Here is a 21,307-nt window from a genome sequence, read left to right as displayed (position 1 = left end):
TGTATAAAAAACTATTTGGTCATTGAGACTAGTGTTTTTAAAGACATATTCCAGTTCCCAGTGAGCCATTACTAGATTTGCTATGCTTGCCCCACATGGGGAACCCATAGCAACACCAACTTTTTGTAAGTAAAAGTTGTCTCCCAGCATGAAAAAATTATTATAAAGTATAAGCTCAAGTAGTTCTATAACTAATGCAATCTCACTTTTTGTGGCACCATTTTTCTTAAGCACCAAGCTCACCCATTCAATCCCTACATCATGTGGAATACACATATACAAATCCTTCACATCTACTGTGAGGAAACTGAAATTTGTATTAAATTCTAAAGCATCAATTTTCTTAAGGAACGACCATGAATCTTTACATATTTGGTGCTCATGTGTCAAGTACTTTTGCAGTATTAAGTATGCCTTTAAGAAAGTGATAAAGCAGGTTTGATTTATTCCGATTGGTTAATCGGCTACACCTGAGCACATTTATATGTGGTTTGAATGTTAATACTGTTTTCTGAGGATGTTTGCACATTGTACAAATGAAAAGCACTTCAAATAAATTTTAAGTAAAACAAAGATTTTCTTTGCTCTGTTACTTTGACAAGTAGCTGTGAGCAGCTTTTATCCTGTTTGTTGTTCACTGTGCTTCATTTTGGTTATCACATGAAGTTAGAGAAGTTAGAGACTGAATGACAGCTTAGATTGGATGCCACAGTTCTGCCAGGCATTAATGGAAGTTGTTCACTCAGTGGCATACTGAGATTAATGTCATCCAAGTTATAGATAAACAAAACCAGCAAATAAATTGTTAATTTTAAACTTGTTTCTGGGGATACTCAAAAACCATTATGCTGGTTTTAATATTGCTGTTTGTATTGATGATGGTTTTTAAGTAATATTATTTTTTTATCTTTGTATTGTGTTTTTAAATATTTAACTGATGACATCATTATTCATGTGACTTTTTGTGATTACTTAAGGTGTTGGAATAATGGAAGGCTTTACTCTGATGAAGCCCTTAAAATTTAGAGGGTGAAAGTGCTTAGTGTTTGTTTTAACTCCATTAAACAGATTGTTTGGTGCAGCCGTGCAGTGGCTGTTTTATCTTTTTATTTTGCAGTCCTTGACATTCCTTGAGCATGGTTGTTTTGTTTTCTCATTACCAGATGTGCCTAGACAGACAAAATGGAAATGAGTAGTGGAATGATAAGCAACAAACTGAAGATGATACATGAAAGACAAACTTCAACTAGTTATGAAACTAAAAAGGATCTTATACAATTATATCTATATTCTCTCTCTCCCCTCTCACTCTCTTACCTCTCTCTTTTCATTCTCTCTATATAACTACATGTATATATATATATATATATATATATATATATATATATATATATATATATATATATATATTAATGGTGTGCATAGATCATCAGCAGTAGACACCCTTTGGCCATTTTCCACCTTTGCACCAGTATCTAGTGTAACACTGGGAACCCTCCAATAAGCTGCCTGGTTCTATTACTGTGAACAGGAACTCCTCCATCTCAGTAGGTGGTCTTTTAGCAGCAGAGCCACCAGCAGTAGCACTCTGTTCCCATGCTATAGCTCTGCCATTTCTTTGACCTTGGTGATCATGACACTGGTACAATGTCTAATCTGGCTGCACTCAAGGCCATGGCTACCACAGCATTGATCACCTGCTGCCAGATATGGTCCTGGAGGAGATTGTTAGCTATGACTTTCTGTAGGAGACATGATCCATGTTGGCAGAGGGCCTGTACTATAACCTTATTCTGAGCATCTGAGAGTGCAGGTTTACAAGAACCAGATGTTTGGGGTACATATCCCTTTACAGGAGTAAAAACATAAACAAAAAATATATGAGTGTATGCATTTACTATGGCCTCTTTAAAATAATATACAGAAATAACCTATACAAATGCACACATCTAGTGCATTAGTGTAAATCACCCCTCGCCCCAACCAATGTAACGACAAACCTGACTAACGATGAAGAAATACATGTCAGGAATATATACAAGCATTAACAATGAATCAAGCGTGTGAAATTAAAATATTTCCAAATTATTTTTTCTTTCTATATTTCTAAGCCTGTTAATATTGCTAAGGACACGTGTATAGAAAAGAAATGCAATACAAGTCAATGATCCTCTTCTAGTAGCAAACATTAAAACCCTCTTATGAAAAAGAAGTTTCAAACTATACATTGGACATCACTCATTTAAGCATGTATAATAAAATACACCTAAGAAAAAAGTATTCTCTGCAAACTACATCCGCAAATACTTATGCCAAGGGCATGACCTTCTAATCTATAGAGGCATGTAACATTAGATGAGGACTTTTCCAAGAAAAACTGCTATACCTTCTATACCTTCTATACCAGCACAAATGCAGAAAGTTCAGACATCACTCAATTTTTTTTTGAAAAAATAATAGCATCTCAACTGTTTATGTATTACTTATAAAGAAACATCACATACCTTGACAGAATTTGTAGTAATATTTGCCAAAAGAAATAGAACTCTAGAGGTCAAGCAGCAATATCAGAGGTTGGTGAATCCAAACACTCTTCCCTACTGTGATACAAGTTCCTAAACCTCAGGTTATACTTACATCACGAGGATCATCCCCTCTGTACACAGGAATATATAAATCAGGTGTCAGCTCATTATCATTCATGAATCACTCAGTCTTGTGTAATTGCTGAGCAGGTAAACTTGGTGTGAGGGCCTACACGATGCTATGTTCAGCCCTAGCAGTACAACAGCAAGTATTGAGAAGTGGGTCTTACTTAGGGCTTGCAAGTGTGACTCATTAGCAGTAGTGCACAAATATCTTTTAACACTCCTACCACTTTGATGTACACTTATAGAAGGAGTGTCAGGGAGAACACACAAAAGATGTTTGAGATTACAATGACTTACTTAGGAGGTAAATGTTATACCACATTTAGGAATATATGTTTAAGAGGTAAATGTGCCTCTGAGTACAAAGTGTATGGAAGTTATATGAAGTACATATAAATGAAGCATACAAACGATACATTTCTAAATAAATTCAAATAATAATGCAATCATTCTACAAATGTATCCAAAGACAATACTGCTCACAAAAGAAATGGAATAACACATTCTTGCATTGCATAGATTTATTTTTACTGTGACATGACTTTTTCAGTTAACTGACGTGAATACACACATCTACTATGAATTGACAAAGGGCAGCTTTGAGAAAATGAGTATATTGCATCATTAATGTAAAATATTATAATGACAAATCTCTGCACATGTAGTATACTTTCTTCCCTTCATAACTAATTCTCAGTATATGCCACATAATGTAAAGCTTCTCAATGTGTCATGGTAATGCCACAGTTTTGAGGTTCAAATCTATGTAGGGTGATGTTTCTGTGGCATTAAAGATCATTAATGTCCACATTTTCATGGCAGAAGAACACAGAGTCGAAAAATCAGCACACAGACAGATTTTCTTTCTTCTTTTTTTTTTTTTTGGCTTCTGCCATTGCACAAAGCTTGGCATTGCACTTCTGCGAGTGTGAGCAGTCACTAATAATGAACTACAATTCACTTCCCAAGGCAAAAAATCAAAAACTGAATTGTAGCTGCCATCAGTAGTGTAAATGAGACTGTTGTAAGTATGCTTCCATCAGCACCCTAGACAGTACTTAGTGAGAAAGATATACCTGTGATGTAACTTTCTCTGTGGCTTAGAGTGTTGATGCATCAAGTGCTGAGTAACAGTATAGGTGTTGCAAGGGTCAAATCCATTTTGCAGATAATTTTACTGAGGGGATTATGAATAACAATTGTCACAGACTTTTTATCAGGAATTGAACATGAAGTACAGCTGTCAAGTTCTATCATGGAATTTGCAACACAGCTCTGTATAATGAATTGTAAATGACATCACTATACTATACATGTGTTTAGCATAACAATGATCATACTTAATTTAAAGTATACTTGCTTATGTATAATTTGAAAAATACTTAGTACTGATTCTCAAAAAATGTCTAGTATGTAACTGTATTTGTGGCTCAACATGTTAATGTACTAACAGATGATTAACAGCAGCAGTAATGCAGGTTTTTGATGATTTGAATGCACAGCTCACATATGCGCAAATGTTTTACTGTTGGAACCTGAACTATTAGAAACAGGCACCACTCACTTTTATATGCTGTGCACAAAATAAGCTTATGTAATTTCCTGTGTGGTCCCTTCATCAAGAAATGTAATTACATGAAGGTATGATGATATGTTGCAGAAGTGCAAGTGATCATGTGGCAAACACTGTTAAAAGACCGAATATGTCAGGGTAATGCCACTGTCTTTGGATTCATGTCCATACACACACACACACACACACACACACGCACACACACACACACACACACACACACACACACATATATATATATATATATATATATATATATATATACACACACACACAGACACATATATATGGCACATATGGCTTCTGCCTTTTCATGAAGCTTGGCATTACACATTATTAACTGTGGGTGCACTCTGGCAGTCAACAACAGTTCAACTCAGAAGGCAAAATCTCAAAAATGTAATCTGGGCTGCATTTAGAAAATCAAGTGACTCTGGTGCCAGTGTATTTCTGTCAACACTCTGGTCAGTCCTGAGTGAAGAAAGTACACCCATCCATTAACTTTCTCTGTAGCTCAAGGTATTAATGCATTAAGTTTGCAAGAACAACAGAGAGAATGCAAGGTTTGAATCCTTGAATCCCAGGGGTGGCTCGTGCTATAGGACTGCAGGACTACAGCCCCCCAGCTGTGGTTAAGGAAGAGAAACAAAAAAAAAAACTAAACAAAAATCGGTGAGTCTTGGAACGTTTCTGAACTTCTGAGCATGTGCACTTGCCAATCGCGGAACTCAGAGGAGATCCAGACTACTGCAACAGCAGTCTGCAGTAGGAAGAAGGCATCTCAGTACTCTGATGCCCAGAATTCTATGTGGCGATGACTGCATAGAATGGAAGAGATCTGGACTGCAACATCCGCAGGCTAGAGGCTGCTCATGCAGGGATGGAGGATGTGCTTACACGAGACTTGGGAGAAGGATGTGCTTAACAGACCTTGAAGCTACTGGGGTCAGGACATGTTATTGAAGCTGCTGCAGCTGTTTACTGGATTTGAAGCTGCTGCTACTGTGGGCGAGGGACACCAGGCACTATTGAAGGTGTGTGTGTGTGTGTGTGTGTGTGTGTGTGTGTGTGTGTGTGTGTGTGTGTGTGTGTGTGTGTGTGTGTGTGTGTGCCCCATTTGATATATACTGGTGGCTAGAGAGAACTCAGATGGTGGTGGCTTAGGCTTGAACCCTGTACCTTGGGTGCACATAGCAAGAGCCTGAATTCCCTACCCACCACCATCTGTGAAAACTTTGCAGATTTTTGCCTCATATTTGTATTTTGTTCTGTTCCTCAAAATCTATGGATTTTTAATTCAGTACATACTTGATGGTGAAGTGGTAGCATTGTTGCCTCACAGCTAGAGGTTCTCTGGTTTGATTATTTGCTGGGGTGCCTTCTGCATGGAGTCTGCATGTCCTCCCTGTGTTTGTGTGGGTTTGCTCTGGTATCCTCCCATGTTACAAAGGCACGTGTCTGGTGTATTTCTCCCGGGGCCTCTGCTAAAAATTGGCTTTTGTTCCAAGTCAGACTTTCCTGGTTAAAAAATGTTAAATAAATAAAAATGACAGGTATTTACATTTTAGACTTCATATTCTTCAGAAAGTACTTGGTAACACAAAACCTTTTATTCTAGCAATTTTCTAAGTTTATAAAATGAATATTTGAAATGTGTCTCTATTTTTGGGACTGTATTCCCCCATTATTGCCTTTGTCCAGGTTTTTTCTGCTAAGGTTGAGAGCTATGATGAGAACTGAATTCACTGAATATGTTTAGGAGCTGTATTCCCCCATTACTGGCTTTGTCCAGGTGTTTTCTGCTAAGAGGTTGACAGCTATGGTGAAAACTGAATTCACTGAATATGTTTGGGGGCTGTATTCCTCCATTATTGGCTTTTTCCAGGTGTTTTCTGCTAAGAGGTTATCAGCTACGGTGAGAACCGAATTCACTAAATGATAGCCATTTAAGTTTCAGTCTTCTGCTCTTTCCCAAAACAGCTGATTTGGCATAGTGGTATTTTACTCTGACTTTTTTGCACAGGGTCCTGGTTTCAAGACTTGGCAGTGAAATGTATGGTAGTAGCACAGCATTTTATTCTAGCAACTTTCCAAGATTATACAAGCAATGTTTAAAATATGTCCCTGTTTTTTGGGCTTTTGTCCCCCCCAATAAATTTTGGCTTTTTCCAGATTTCTTGTGCTGCAAAGTTAAGTGATACAGCTGAGTGTCTAGTAGATTTTACAAGGAGCTGAGAGCTGCAGGGGAAGAGAAGTTTAGTGCTGCTTATGCTGAGCCAGCTTGCAATGTTAATAGCACAACAGGTAGTATACTTGCTTTTGATGCAGAAGGCTGTGCGTTCTACACCCACAATATGTAGATGCATTGCTGATACTGTGTTGTAAAGGGGGTGAATGCTGCAGTTCTTTTTGGTGAAGATACCTATTAACTATGAATATGTTATCAGTTTGCCATCCATTCCCTATTGCAATATTACTAGCTTATCATTTTTAATGTAACAGGCAATTTATTTCTCAAAGACAACAGCCACTTTACTCATAGATGAAACAACAAAATATAAAGTTGTTTGCTAGCAGCAGCCTCTTCATTAATTTCAGATATATTTAATGTGGAATTATGTATGACATTTACTTCTTCAGAGAATATCTACTGATACTGGTGGATTGTTGAAGTTTGAGTAGACTTTTATAATGGAAATGTTCTAAATTGGGCAGTTGTTTTCATTATTGGTGCATGCATTTTATTTCATTGTTTACTTGAAAAATGTTCAAAACAATACATTTAAAACACCCTCTAACAACTGTACTGTATTATACAAGGAATATTATTTAAAACAATCAGGAAGGTGTATCAAAGAACACATGTATGTTTCATGTGCAAGAGGCCGATGATTTGAAAACAGTCCAAAGTTAATTTTTATCTGCCACTGGCAAAATGTATTTTCTTTGAATGTGGCTTTCAATGCTGTTTCAATGAATATGAGTTTCAAGGGCAGATAAGTTTTAAAGCTAAGTCTATTTTCATTGTGAAATTGCATTGCTGTGTTTAGCAGGCTTATTAGTGTTTGTGCTGTATTATGCAAAATAAAACTTTCAAATTAAATCCAAATTATCACAGAAGTAAAGCAGTATGCGCATTACAGTGTTTATGGTAAATAGGGTAAAATAGCCAAGCAATTGGGGCATTGGAATGGCTGCAGGGGGGAGGCTCCTTTCGACCATAATTTTCTGAGGGGGGGGGAAGGGCAGCAAACTCAAAGACAGCCCCAGCTGAACTATACCTCTCAACTGTCCAGATTTTTTTGCAGAATTAATAGATTTTTGCTTCTTATTTTTGGTTTGTTCCTCATAAAATGTGTGGTTTTCTGTGAAATCATTTAGGAATGAAGTCACTAAATAATGACAGACATTGAGTTTCAGACTTCATAACCAATAAATAATCCAAAAATAGCAATTTTGTAAGAAAACGTGGAGGCTTTACAATTATAAATAACTGCAGTGATCAGAATTATAGATTACTTTTATTTCAGAAATGCATGCAGGTTCTCTTATTTTGTCAGCTGTTCAAGTTAACAGTACTAATATTAAAAAAGTGTCCCTTTGACAGGTTGCCAGCTGTATTGTGTGGCAATTTTATATTTTTGCATCACATTTTTGATCCGTGTTTCATAAAATTGTGGTTTTCTGGCAAATTAGTGGTAAATCATTAAAGATTGAAGTTAGAAAATAATGACAAACATTTGAGTTTCAGATTTCATACCCTTCAGAAAATTCATACTTTGCATATTCCACCACCCAACTTCATGGCAAAATTTCAAGATAGTAGCCACCAAACATATTCTAGCACATAAATTTCTAATTAGTGAAAAAAAAAAATACATAAAAAAATAAAAATGGGAAAATAACATTGTATTAGCTTTATGGTTACTAGTTCTTTTTCTTCATTTTTTTTTTTTTTTGTATAGGTATATATATAATGATTCTGTAAACTGTTGAAGCATCATTGTATATACATTGTAAGTAGTTGGTAGTACTGTATTAGTTGTTTGAAAAAAAAAAAAAAAAAATTATTTATTAAAAAAAAAAAGAAAATTCATACTAATGTAAGACCTACTACTATTCTATTATCTTTCTAAGTTTATAAGAGCAATATTTAAAAATTGTCCTTATATTTGGGCCTTTGTCCCACTTTTATGTATAGCTTTGTCTAGATATCTTGCTCTGAGGTTGAGAGGTATGACAAATGTGTCAGAGCCATGACCGTCAGCCAGAGCCATTTCAAATTGTGACATACTTGTTGCACCCCACTCCCCCATGTAATGACTCTGGATGTGTCCAAGCAAGACAAGGAGCAGTTATGCAGTGTAAGTGTGCAGACTATTCCCCCATCCAAGGTAGACACAAGTACAACAGTGGCTTTTTATCTGTCCTTGATTTTGCAAAATGTTCTGGTTTTCTGTTATATTTTTATACTGCTGATTTATGCTTCTTATTATTCAGAAAATTCATGCTGTCTCAGTGCCCTGTTGCTCTGTGTTTAAGTAGCAATGCTTTAATGACCATCAGGTAAGCTTATCTGAGTTTGTAAGATGCAAGCAAGTTTTAATAAGCATATTGTTAAAGAATTACCAACATTGAAAAAGCCTTTTTGTTGTTGCCATGCAGAGAATATTTACATAACTAGATAACGTATAAGTCTTAGGTATTGAAATGCATATGACAGTGTTTTTAATAAAGGACAGGATTACAGTATTTTCAGAAGCTCATTACATTTGTTGGAGACTTGCAGTCATTTTTGCAGGCTTTACCCGTAAAATAAACAGAATGCCAGTTTATCACGTGTGGTCCATAACCTGTGCAGTAATCCTTTAAACAATTTATCTTGAGCTTGTTTCTTGTTTGCTGTTCATTTTTTTACTTTGATCATGTGTTCTCCATGAAACAAGTAGATAGTTGTTGTCAGGTAGCAGGTCTTTTGTGGATAAGAAACATTTTTACAAGTGGGGGTATCACAGCGATTGCTACTTTCAGCATGTTACTTGGTACTTTTATAAAGCTGAATATAAATTATAATTAGAACTGCAGTGCAAGGAGATGTGATTTGAGTTAAGTGCTGTTTGTTTTTTTTTATATACTTGATTTTGACTGGCATTTCATTAATGTATTTAAAAAGTAATTTATTTTTTCATGCCTCACATCCTTTTTGTTTCCATCTAGATATTAAGCAAGTTGTCATGTAGCCAATGCATTTTTTTCTTCTACACTTCATTTTGTCTTGATTGGACTCTCGTAATGATGGTTTGGCAGCTCTGCCCCTTTCTAGTTGGCCACACTCCCTTTCCATTGCCCCCCACGCATTCAGCTGTCTCCTGCAGCCCCCCTTTGATTTGAAGTCACCAGCCGCCACTGTTGAATCCAGTTAAAAGATAATTTTACTGAGGCAGTCAAAATAAGCATTGCCACAGACTTTTTCTTAGGAATTTAACGTCAAGTGCAACTGAAAATTAAAAACAAAATGAAATATACAGTACAAGTCTGTGTAATGATTAATAAATATGTCAACTCTAATCTGTGTCAAGTATATTAAGCATAACAATGATCAGAGTTAAACACCAGCATATGTATAATCCTCACAATAGTTTTGGCGAAAAAGGTGGCTCAAGACAAAAATCATTATTAGGTATGTAGGACAGTATGTAATGCAAAGTCTGTATGACACCTGCCTCAGCATGTTTTACTCAGCTCACATATGGCCAAGTCTCACCACCATATTTCATAACTGCAGTGAATTTGAAGGAATCATAACGAGTTTCTCTGCCATCACATTTCTGCAATTTCAATTGTGTGAATGCATTTGGCAAGGTTTTCTGTCACTGCAAATAGGCTGTTACTTGCAAGATCTGAATTGGATGCTAATTCACTCCCATATTTCTATTTATCTTTCAGAAGACATGGCAGGTGAAGGTGAGGGTTGTGCTTCATTTAGTGGACAAAGGTGGTGTCAAGAAGAGTCTATGATCTTTTTTTTGTAAGGAACTTCAGGTGTAGGCTACTGCAGGAGCACTATACCAGGTAGCTTTACAAGGCTGAGGCCTGAATAGCTTGGCCAAGGCTGTCAGCAGTTCTCCTAGCATTCCACAGATTGGGAGATACTGTCATCATCATTACAGTGACATGAACAGACACAAGCAGGAACTCCTCAGCTGATGGGGTGCAGAATTTTGAAATGCAAACACCCCCTGAATCAAGTAAGTGTAGTGAACCATCGCCAGCCAATACACTGTTATGTATTGGTCAGAAAATACACTTATTCATTATGCTTCTTTTAATGTTTTGCATTTTGTATAGCTGCTGAAAACATAGTTTGAAACAGGGAGGCACATCAGGAATATTCTGTTATGAATGCAAGTAAAATCATAATACATCTTGAAATTTAACAAAATTGACCAAACTTGAGGGCATCAGTCCATATGAGCTTGAGACACACACAGCTGGGAAGGTATGCCATACATATGTATTAAGCGTACATGGTTTCTCCAGTAGCTCTTGATTATTGTATTAGGTAATTTTTAAAGCAATATAGCTATGAGGGATACATTTCAAAACAGGAACAATTAGCATTTAGTTCTGAATAGTAGCTAAAATTTATTTTCTGTAATACTAAGTAAACTTAAACTTTCCATTTTTGCAAACAGCTGTCTTTACTTCAAATGCATGTATCAAATATGCCATAGTCACGTAACTGTTTACCAAATGTGCATAATAGCAGTAATATAATAATAATAATAATAATAATAATAATAATAATGATAATAATGATGATGATGCAATTTAGGACACATTTATGATTCCATATCAATCTGGATGTTGCAAAATTTACCATATGCATGTCTCAAATTGTTTATATCTTGAAAATGACACACAATTGATGTTATTATTTAGGCTTTCTCTTCCCCCAACTTTATATCTCTTTCTTTCTGTGTGTAAACATTGTTGCTGCCACACAAATGATCATCAATATGGGGAGTTAGATGGACCATTGAGGACTGGACTTCCATACCTACAAAGGAGGCTATGATGGCTTCACTACAGGCAGCACAGATACCCATCAAACCTGGGTCTCAACCTTTCAGTGTTGCCTCCATAACTCCTCTATTACCTGCTCCAACTGCATCAGATAGCTCTGTCCTGCTGCTGATGCAGTGGTACCCTCTAGGAGTAGTACTAATGGAGGTGGTGGTTTCATTACTGCCATACCTACAAAGGAGGCTATGATGGCTCCACTACAGACAGCACAAATACCTATCAAACCTGGGTCTCAACCTTTCAGTGTTGCCTCCATAACTCCTCTATTACCTGCTCCAACTGCATCAGATAGCTCTGTCCTGCTGCTGATGCAGTGGTACCCTCTAGGAGTAGTACTAATGGAGGTGGTGGTTTCACACAGATACCCATCAAACCTGGGTCTCAACCTTCAGTGTGTTGTCCTCATAACTCTATTACCTGCTCCAACTGCATCATCAGATTTTGTCTGCTGATGCAGTGCAGTGTACAGCTAGGTTCATTACCAGTCGGAAGCTGATAGGATGGTGGAGGACATTATTGAGAGGAGCCTCAGTGCTTGAATTGGCAGAGAAAGCCCTGCATCAAATTGCAAAGGTGATGCCCCATCCAGCACTGTCCAGGGTCTGAGACAGGAGATGGTGCTAAAAGTTTTGAGAGTGAGGACTAGATTCTCACTGTGGTTATGCTGGACATGGATGCTCCACTGATGTTCCCTACTAAACCACAATCATTGTTTCCCCAATCGTCTGTGTCCATCACTATCTCTGTCTGTCTTGTATGTCCTACATTTCTGTGCCTGCTATATAACCTATTTTAGTTACCTAACCCTCTTATTCCTAGCCACCTTTCCCATCTGCCTTTTCTCTAGAAAAAGTAAAAAATAAAAAAGGGCACCTGTCCACAAAAAAGGAAATTAAGCCCCATACATAACTTTCCACTTCAGCTGACAATGGATTTGTTCAAATTGGTCATACAGCATTTTTAGTTCTTGTCACCCAGCCCTGATATGGTGACTATCCAAATTCATCAAATTCTTGTTACATATATACATTCATCTTGTGAAGAAGTGGATACCTATGGTGCTCTCAAATTCCTTCCTGCACATTTTTGTTCATCTACCTGTGTCTTGGCTTTCTCACCTTTTTCACCACTGTCCTATTAACCACTTTTTAAATATTTTTAATATTTTTAATCTGTTCAAAAAATAGAATCACACACAATAAACATGGCCAGAGATGGCCTTTCAAATTTCTGCTAGGCATCACACACCAGTTGTAAATGCTGATAAATGGTGTTTCATAGCCTTTGGCAAAAACTGAAGATTTTACTTTTGACCTCAACTGGTTGTTTATTGTAGTGAGATATGCATAACCATACTGTGCCAGAGAAATACAGACTTATAGCACTGTTGTGAGACAGTTATTCTTACATATTTTTAAGTCTGCAAGATGAAATGTACACTTAATTGGATGTTACAATTGTCATTATTGTCATGAAGACAAAACATGTCAGCACCAAATACAGTGAAAAGCACAAATTGAGACTAATAAATTAAATACATAAGTATTTTATTAAAGTATAATAAACATCCCAGAGCGGTTTCAGCCAACATGCTTTCCTCAGTGAGAATGAAAGTAGTTACAACTGTGAAGTGACACACATATATATATAACATGAACCATCCAACAGGATTCTTCCCAAAGTGATCTTCCCAACATTCAAATTGTTTCCTGTGTAGAGAATGAAAAGAGAATGAAAAGTTATGCAATAAAACCACATTATTAATATATAATGTAACAAATGAAGAGTAAAATAAAAAATAAAAATAAAACACATAATATTATAAATGGTCATTCAAACCAGGTAAAAACAAAGCACCCAATTTAATGATTTATTGTCATGAAGCCTGATGCCTACAGTCTCCCTTGTTTCAGTCTTTTATTCCTTCAAATGTGTGATTTTTACCTTGTGATGTATACATTCCTGTATGGTGTGCTCAGATAATTCTCAGGTCTGTAGACTACATTTTGCATAATGTCAAGGGTTAGAATACAGAAGTATGTCAAACATTATTTCAGGGTTTTTTCATATTAATATCATGTGGAAGTATTGGCTACATGTGTGATTAATCCAGTAGCATCCTGCTTATGTCTTATATATGTTTCACCTATCCTACCTGTGCTTGCTTCATACTGGAAACACTTTATTGTACAGGGCATGACAGAATCATTATGATGACCGACATAGGAGTAACAAATTTTAAAGATGGCCAGAAATGGCCCATAAATGAAAATGATTTTATGTTTGTCTCCCCTGATCTCTCTCCATTTCCCCCTCCTGTCTCATCACTGTTTTTCTCAGTATTTGAGTGATGCCTGGCACTGAGTAGCAAATTTAACTCATGCAAATGACAGTTCACATCTTATGGCAAAAACTAGTGAGGCTGTGCATTGTGCTCCATTAGTCTGCTGCCCCTCATGCTACTGTATTTAGCCTCACTGTGCTATGGAAGGACAGACTGATAGCACTATGAGGAGACAACTATGATATGTTGAACAGGCTGTAGGGTTTGATGTACACCATCTGACTTATTTAAATTGTCATTACTGTTATGTAGTATACTGCACATATACTCCCTTGTTCACATGTTTTCCATAGTCCTTTCAAATGTGTGTGTTTTAATACCTGAAATGTTATTTATTTTGTGATATGATCAGCAAATGATGATATCTATAGACTGTCAATGCAAAATGGTAGGTGTTTGAATCCAGCATCAGGTGTAACATTATGAGCAGTATAATTTCTCATTAAATTTTGCCCTGTTAAATTATGGATACATATGTATCCAACCTGCATTACCCTGCTTGGTCCCTTATGTGGTTCAGATAATCCCAAACCTGCTCATACCTCCCCAGCAATAAGTGCAATTCATTTTGTCAAATCAAGGAATTATGAGGTAACGATATTACATCCATGGACAGTCACAAGGCACGAGGACAATGTAAGTATGAACCTGTATTATCAGCACTGTTCATATATATGTCCTCCTTTTTTGTGTGAAGGGTAGCATAGAGTATCATAGACCACTGCTAATTCCCACTTTAAGTTCAAAACCCCAATAAATATTTATGCATGTGCTAATACTTTGCTATTAGTTGCACAAATAAGCTTGAAAACTGAGCACTTCAGGAAGAGGTTTTGATGAAATGGAAGCAATATCAGTGGCTTATATTACTTGTATATATTGTAATGGACTATTGTACTCAATATATGATGATTTCATTGTGATGCTGCCTAAGCACTACATAGTGTAAGTTATGTTTGCACTCCACCACATTATACTTACTAATATACAATGGTGCAAGAACTTTGCTCACATATTTGCTGAGTAGTACTAACTAGTGTACACTCATATGTTTAACCTGTATGTTTTTTACTTAACATTGCACATTGTCCAAGCATGAGGGTATATTGACAATGACACAGCAAATGATGATATGCATACAATCATCCTGAGCTGAACAGTTAGAAATGCTTGGTTATCAATCCAATGTTTCACAACTGTGATTGTCATCCATCATTGATGCAGTCAGTGCACCATAATATTAAACAGATATTTCTCACTTTCCGTACCACAGTGTCCATGGATGAAAGGAAATATAACTTATCTGAGCAGTATGTAATTACTTGTGATAAGTACAGTGGTGTATTTTTCTGCTTGTCAGGATGCATTAATTTTCACCCAAACCTGTGATACACACTGATGTGAAATTTACAAATGTGCCTGTATCTGAACCTTAAATTCAGACTTCTGCTGTGGTGCTTGTAGTTCATACTGTGTACTTTAAAATGTCTAAGGTTTAAAATCAACCATTATGAAACTAGTATGAGTGTGTGTGTGTGTGTGTGTGTGTGTGTGTGTGTGTGTGTGTGTGTGTGTGTGTGTGTGTGAGAGTGTGTGTGTGTGTGTGTGTGTGTGTGTGTGTGTGTGTGTGTGTGTGTGTGTATGTGTATATGCGCCTGCAGTACTAGGCAGGATGGCCTTCACCTACACATCTGATATGGTTTGAGTCCAACAGTGTTCAACTAGTATGTATATGCATACTTCACTACTGACAGGTTGATATGACTTCAACAGCATATCTGATATTGACACTTCCACTCAGGTAAAACAGTTGCATCTGGAAGAGGGCTGTCCCATTAATTTATACCACTCAAGAAGCTGTAGAACAGTTGCCTAAAGGTAAATACACACTATTTGCCTTTAGGCAACCATTCTACAGCTTTTTGAGTGTTATAGTTTTGATTGCTGTCTCATTAATTTATTCCCCTTTTAACAAAATCATTTACACTGATCACACTGATGAGGTCATCCTTTCAAATGTGCTGTCTTACACTTGCATTAAAACATCTCCTGTGGTGTTTGAAGTTGGCACTGTGTTCTTTATATTGTGTAACTAGATCGGTAAGTTGTTCTAATACAGCAGTGGCTGACTATGCTGAATGTGTCTCACAAATACTAGGTAGGAGTCCATACCTCTCAAATCTACAGATTTTTTCAGAATGTCCAGATTTTTGCCTCATATTTTTGGTGTGTTCCTCCTAAAATCTGTACCTTTCTGGCATGTAGGAGTGGCATCATCCATAGATCTGATGTGTAGTTTTATGGTGGGAGTGGGTTCTCCCTCAAATGTTAGTCTCTTTTAGCACACACATCACCCTAGCAGACCAGTGGTGATGTCAGCCTTTCAAATGTGCACTATCTCCCAAGTTGTAATCAAACTTCTCATGCAGTGCTTGTGATACATGCAATGCCCTCTAGCCTGTAATAGTAGTTATGTAGTCAGTTCAAATCCACATATTAATCCATCATGTCAGTGCATGTATAGCAAGACAAGTTTCTTTCACTACTCTCCATTCATTTTAGCTCAGACAACTGCTTTGTTAAACACAAATGAAACCATTTGTTGAAATGTGATTTATCTCACCCTTGTTGTAAGCCTTCTAGTGTGGTATCAGGAAATAAATAAAAAAAATATCTTGCTTGTTGGCTTAGTAAGGCATGAGTTTGAATGTGGCATTCTCAAAGTTTTGTGCATCTGTAAGCTTTTATAATCACAGGGATTACTGGATGATGCAACACATGTTCCTGTGTACACCTACAGTCATGCAGATTTGAGTCAAAGAGACAGTAATGCTACTCTTACAATCAATGTAAGTCCACACATATGCCTTGCAGCACTATAATGATGTCATGCCTTCAAATATTCACTGTCTCACTGTTGTAGTAAGATTTCTAACAAAAAAATAAAAAGGACCGAACTCCAGTAGTATAAATCAATAAAAAAGTTGATCAGATGAAGTCTCTGTGTGGGATGAAAGTGCTTATGAAACATTGGCTTATTTATTTAAACTTTTTTATTGATTTATACTACTGGAATTTGATATTTTTTTTATTTTTTTATTGTTGGTATTTTGAGTTTGGCTACTACTCTCGATTTTACAAGTTATTTGGAGTAAGATTTCTCCTATGGCATGTGCAGGTGATACAATTCCCTGGAGCTTATCTACATGGATAGGTAGGTGTACAAATCCCACAGTGACTGAGTAGTATGAGTGTGTGTGTGACTCAAGTGCTAGGGATGAATGACATCAACCACATTTTTAATATGTACAATTACAATCGGAGAACGCTTCTCCATTGCTTTTAGCCCAAACAGCTGATTTGCACTACAGTGATAATGTCATATCTTCAAATATGTTCTGCCTCACAGTTGTGATAAGACTTTGTCTGTGATGTGTGCAGTTAATGCACATTTCTGTTGATTGTGGACTTTCATAGGCAGCTGTTCAACTCCAACAAAAGGCAACATAGTGTGAGTTTAGTGGCATGACAAAGTAGCTCATACAACATTGTATCAATTTATTTATATTCCTTATAATTCTAACAAACACTTTCAACACATTGAGGATTTCATGCAGTCAAATAGGTTTTCAATGATACCTATGGTGAGAGTTTTCCTGGTGCATGTGCAGTTAATACTGATTTCTATAGTATGTGTACCCAGATAGTCATTGATCCAAATCTGGTATGTATATGTGCAAAACAAGATGGAAGGACAAGAGTGGCCAATGTAACAAACAGTGATATGGCTAAGTAACACTTGTGTGAAGAGTACCTTTGCCAAATCTTTTTGAATCTCAGAATAATTTGTATTGGATACATGACCACCAGAAGCCTTTCTTAGTTCACACCTGGATGCGTGTTCTTTGTGATACTTGTCCATTACTATCTCCTGTGGCAACTGCAGTTATATACAGCTCTGTAGAGTATGGACCATGATAGAGGTTTGAATATGGTAAGGTCTGTCTGTCAGACAGTGACAGACAGGACTGGCTTAGCCAAAGACTGGGGATATGTCACAGTAAGAGACCACTTTTGTAGGTCTCAGACTTCATGATAAGGTATCCATAACCATGTTAATGGGATAATGATGTAATAACTTCTATTGTTTTCTTCATGACACAGCAGCTATGTTTCTCTCTGTGGCAACAATAATTAATGCACCTTTGTCTGAGGTCTGACCTCAGGTATGTGTTCAAGTATGGCAGCATGCAAATGCTGAGTATGTCAGCAAATGCTCACAGCCATTATTTAGTTTACCAAAATAATGACTTGTATTGCATGACTTAATGCAAATATTTACATATACCTTTTATTATTTTGTTCACAATATAGGGTTTTAAAGAAAATAATGTGTTGTTCACCAGTTCCTGATGAGTGTCATGCTGCAAAATTGTCATAAAGTGCATGTGGACCTGTGTTATGACACTTTCTTGTGACTGCGTGGTGGGTAGTTGATGCTATTGTAGTCTTTGCTGTACTTTCTTATGAGCATGTCCACTATAATGATGGAGTGGATGTACTCCATTTACCAAAAAAATCAGTATTATAATACAGTTGTTGTCATTTCTTCTTCTTTGTCAAAAAGTTATAGAATCAACCTCTGGAACATTGGCTTTGCCAATGTCCACACAATGGAGTTACTGATCTACAAGCAGCTAATAACAAAATTTGTCACAGGCCAGCATACTGCTGGTATATGTGAAATATAATTTGTCAACACCTCCCTTACTAATACATGTTAATGTTTCATATTTGTGATGTACAACATGATGCTATACTGTACTCACATGTGTACTTTGATAGGCTTTAGTATTTCAAAGTGTATTACGTGGCACTGGCAGCAGGAAGGACACACATTTTATGATTGATTGCACTCACATAAATACATCATATTCAATTAATTATACCATGACAGTTGGGAGCCTGTAACTGATGTCATTATACAATATTGCTGGCATGTTGGTTTGTTTGGCCTAAGTTTTGTGTAGGCTACCTATCCATTTGTGTTATTTGTATCACTCATACATACATCCTATGCACAATGATATACTGGCATGCCTGCATACCCAGCCCTGTTGTCAGGGGACTACACAATAGTTTTTCCTTGTTTTATGTGGATGTTATGTCATGTGCATGACATTGATTCCTAACTGTCTCTGATTTGGCATTGCATGTCTGTATGGGACCTTCCTGGTTAGTCTATTTGCTATTCAATTCATCTACCAGGAAAAGGCTACAATAAGCATAGAGACCCCTGCATCATCTGGATCAAGACTGTTGAACATCAGTGTGCCTGTGGTCTGCTTCTCATCTTGGGATTGGTGCTATTGTTTTGCTTCTAGTGAAAGAATAAGCAAAGGAGTATTGTATCCCAGCAGCATGAAACTGTGGTGCGACTATCAGTAGTAGTAGCCAGGTAGTAACCGATTAGGTGAATCCCCTCTATTTATCATTCTTGACAAAGATAATACTCCCTTTTCAGTAAGTACCACTTGATTAGCTGCTGTCTAACCTAACTTCAGAATATTTCCCTAAATACTTTATCCATAAATCATCAGGGTGTTTGGCAGTGCCCTATATAGGCACAGGCACCTTGAACTGACATTTTTCCTGCAAAAGCACCCTTGAAATTTCACCAATACCTAGTTGCACACAGGGCAGCTCATTTGAAGTGACAAGCACTGCCCCCAGAGTTGCAATCCAAATACTCATGACATTACTTTATATTCTCAATGCAACTGTCTAATCAATACAAAAGGCCCTGTTGCCATGGATATGAACTTTCCCAGCAACTCTGTTATCAGTTTCATGGATTTGGGCATCCTGAGGCAATATAGAAATTACATCATGTTTACTGACAACTAGCTAATTCTCAAACAAACTGATATGGTATGTGAAAGATTATTTACACAATATCACTAGAGACAAAGCTCTCACATTAAAGCACTCATAATGTTAATCAGGTTGGCAATAGTACACACACAGCACCTTCACACATAGTACAAAGCAAACTCATACACCCACATATGCTGAGGCACTTAAATATAATATTCCTAAAGCCCATAGACCTCATAGACAAAGTGCACATAAATGCCCTCAGCAGCCCCAAATGCACTCTTTCAAAATACCTGCATCAACACATTCATCCACATCTCATGGAGTCTTTGCCCATAAGGCATGTCACTAGAAAATCCAACATTCTAGTCTCCATTGTAAGAGATACTGATGTCCCTCTCACAATGCTGAGTAAGGAGAAAGCCACGGTCAGATGCTTATCAGGTCCAGGATCTGCCAAGTTCTGCATGCTCTCAGGTCATTGGTCTACAAGTACCAAGGTGACTCAGTCATAGTCCATGTGGGTGTAAATGAACAGAGATGTACCTCATTAGACTATATGAAGAGAGACACCATGGAGCTCTCAGAATATGTGTCCCAGGCTGGTATGAGCTCAGCATTGAGCAGCATTTTACCTTTTCCAAGAATGATGCCACAATATGAGCAGAAGATGACTAAAATTAATAATTGACTTAATTTCTGCTTTCATTCTAAGGGGGTGCATATTTGTAAGTATGGAAGTAGATGGTCAACAGACAATGATGCTTTGAAAGGAATGGTCTTTATCTTCCCCATCTAGGCTTTTGAATATTAGCTAAAATAGTGTCCTCTCCCATAGTGACTTTTTAGGTTTGCCAAACTGAAAGTACTTCTGACATAGCAAATCAAAACCAGGAACACCTATAGATGTTACTGCCCAATGCTAGAAGTCTAAACAAGAAACTCTAATCCCTACAAGCTATCCTCAGCCTACAACATGCTGTCATCTGTGCAGTCACTGAGACATGGTTTACAGCCATGCAGAGTGCAGTAAAATTTAGCCCAGCTACTACACAGACAGGGACTAAAGATGGAGGTATCTCGATTTACATAAAAAATAACTATACCTCAAAGCTGGCCAACCATGATGATGCACATTCAGATCGTCACAGGCAAAATCCAATACCACTTCCTTACTAACTGTAGTCCCTCACTGTGACCCAGTAAACACATAACACATAACACATATTTAAACTTACTGGAAACACTCTCTATCTAACCCAATACCATACTCATGGGTGACATTAATTGCCCCACTATTAACTGGGAATCTTATAAAATGCCAAACATGCAGGCACATAGATTCCTGGATTTTGTAAATATAACCTCCCTGTACCAGATTATCAATATGCCGACCAAGGACACAAACATACTGGATCTGGTTTTCATTAATATGGGATAGTGCTGCACACCGCCTAGTGTAATGTCCTCCCTGGGAAGGTCAGAACATAAAATGGTCTTCTGTGAAGGAAGAATAATATTTGAAACTTGCTTACCCTGAAATGTTCAGGAACTACTCTAAGGCTTACTTACTACTATTAATTAATAACATAGAAAATTTGAACACTGAGAACAGTGCTGCCTATGCAAAACTGATCACAGGAATAACTACAGAATTAACTCAAAAAGCAAGCCACCTCGATGGAATCTCAATATCACACTAATCAAACTAAACAAACAACTCAGAGGACAAATAAAGTTTACCAAAGCCAGATTTGAGGTAAATTGCCTCCTAGG

The sequence above is a fragment of the Protopterus annectens genome, chromosome 2.part0 (assembly GCF_019279795.1).
Source record: "Protopterus annectens isolate FY-2018-M chromosome 2.part0, PAN1.0, whole genome shotgun sequence".
Lineage (NCBI taxonomy): Eukaryota > Metazoa > Chordata > Ceratodontiformes > Protopteridae > Protopterus > Protopterus annectens.
Note: the sequence above shows the minus strand (reverse complement) of the source record.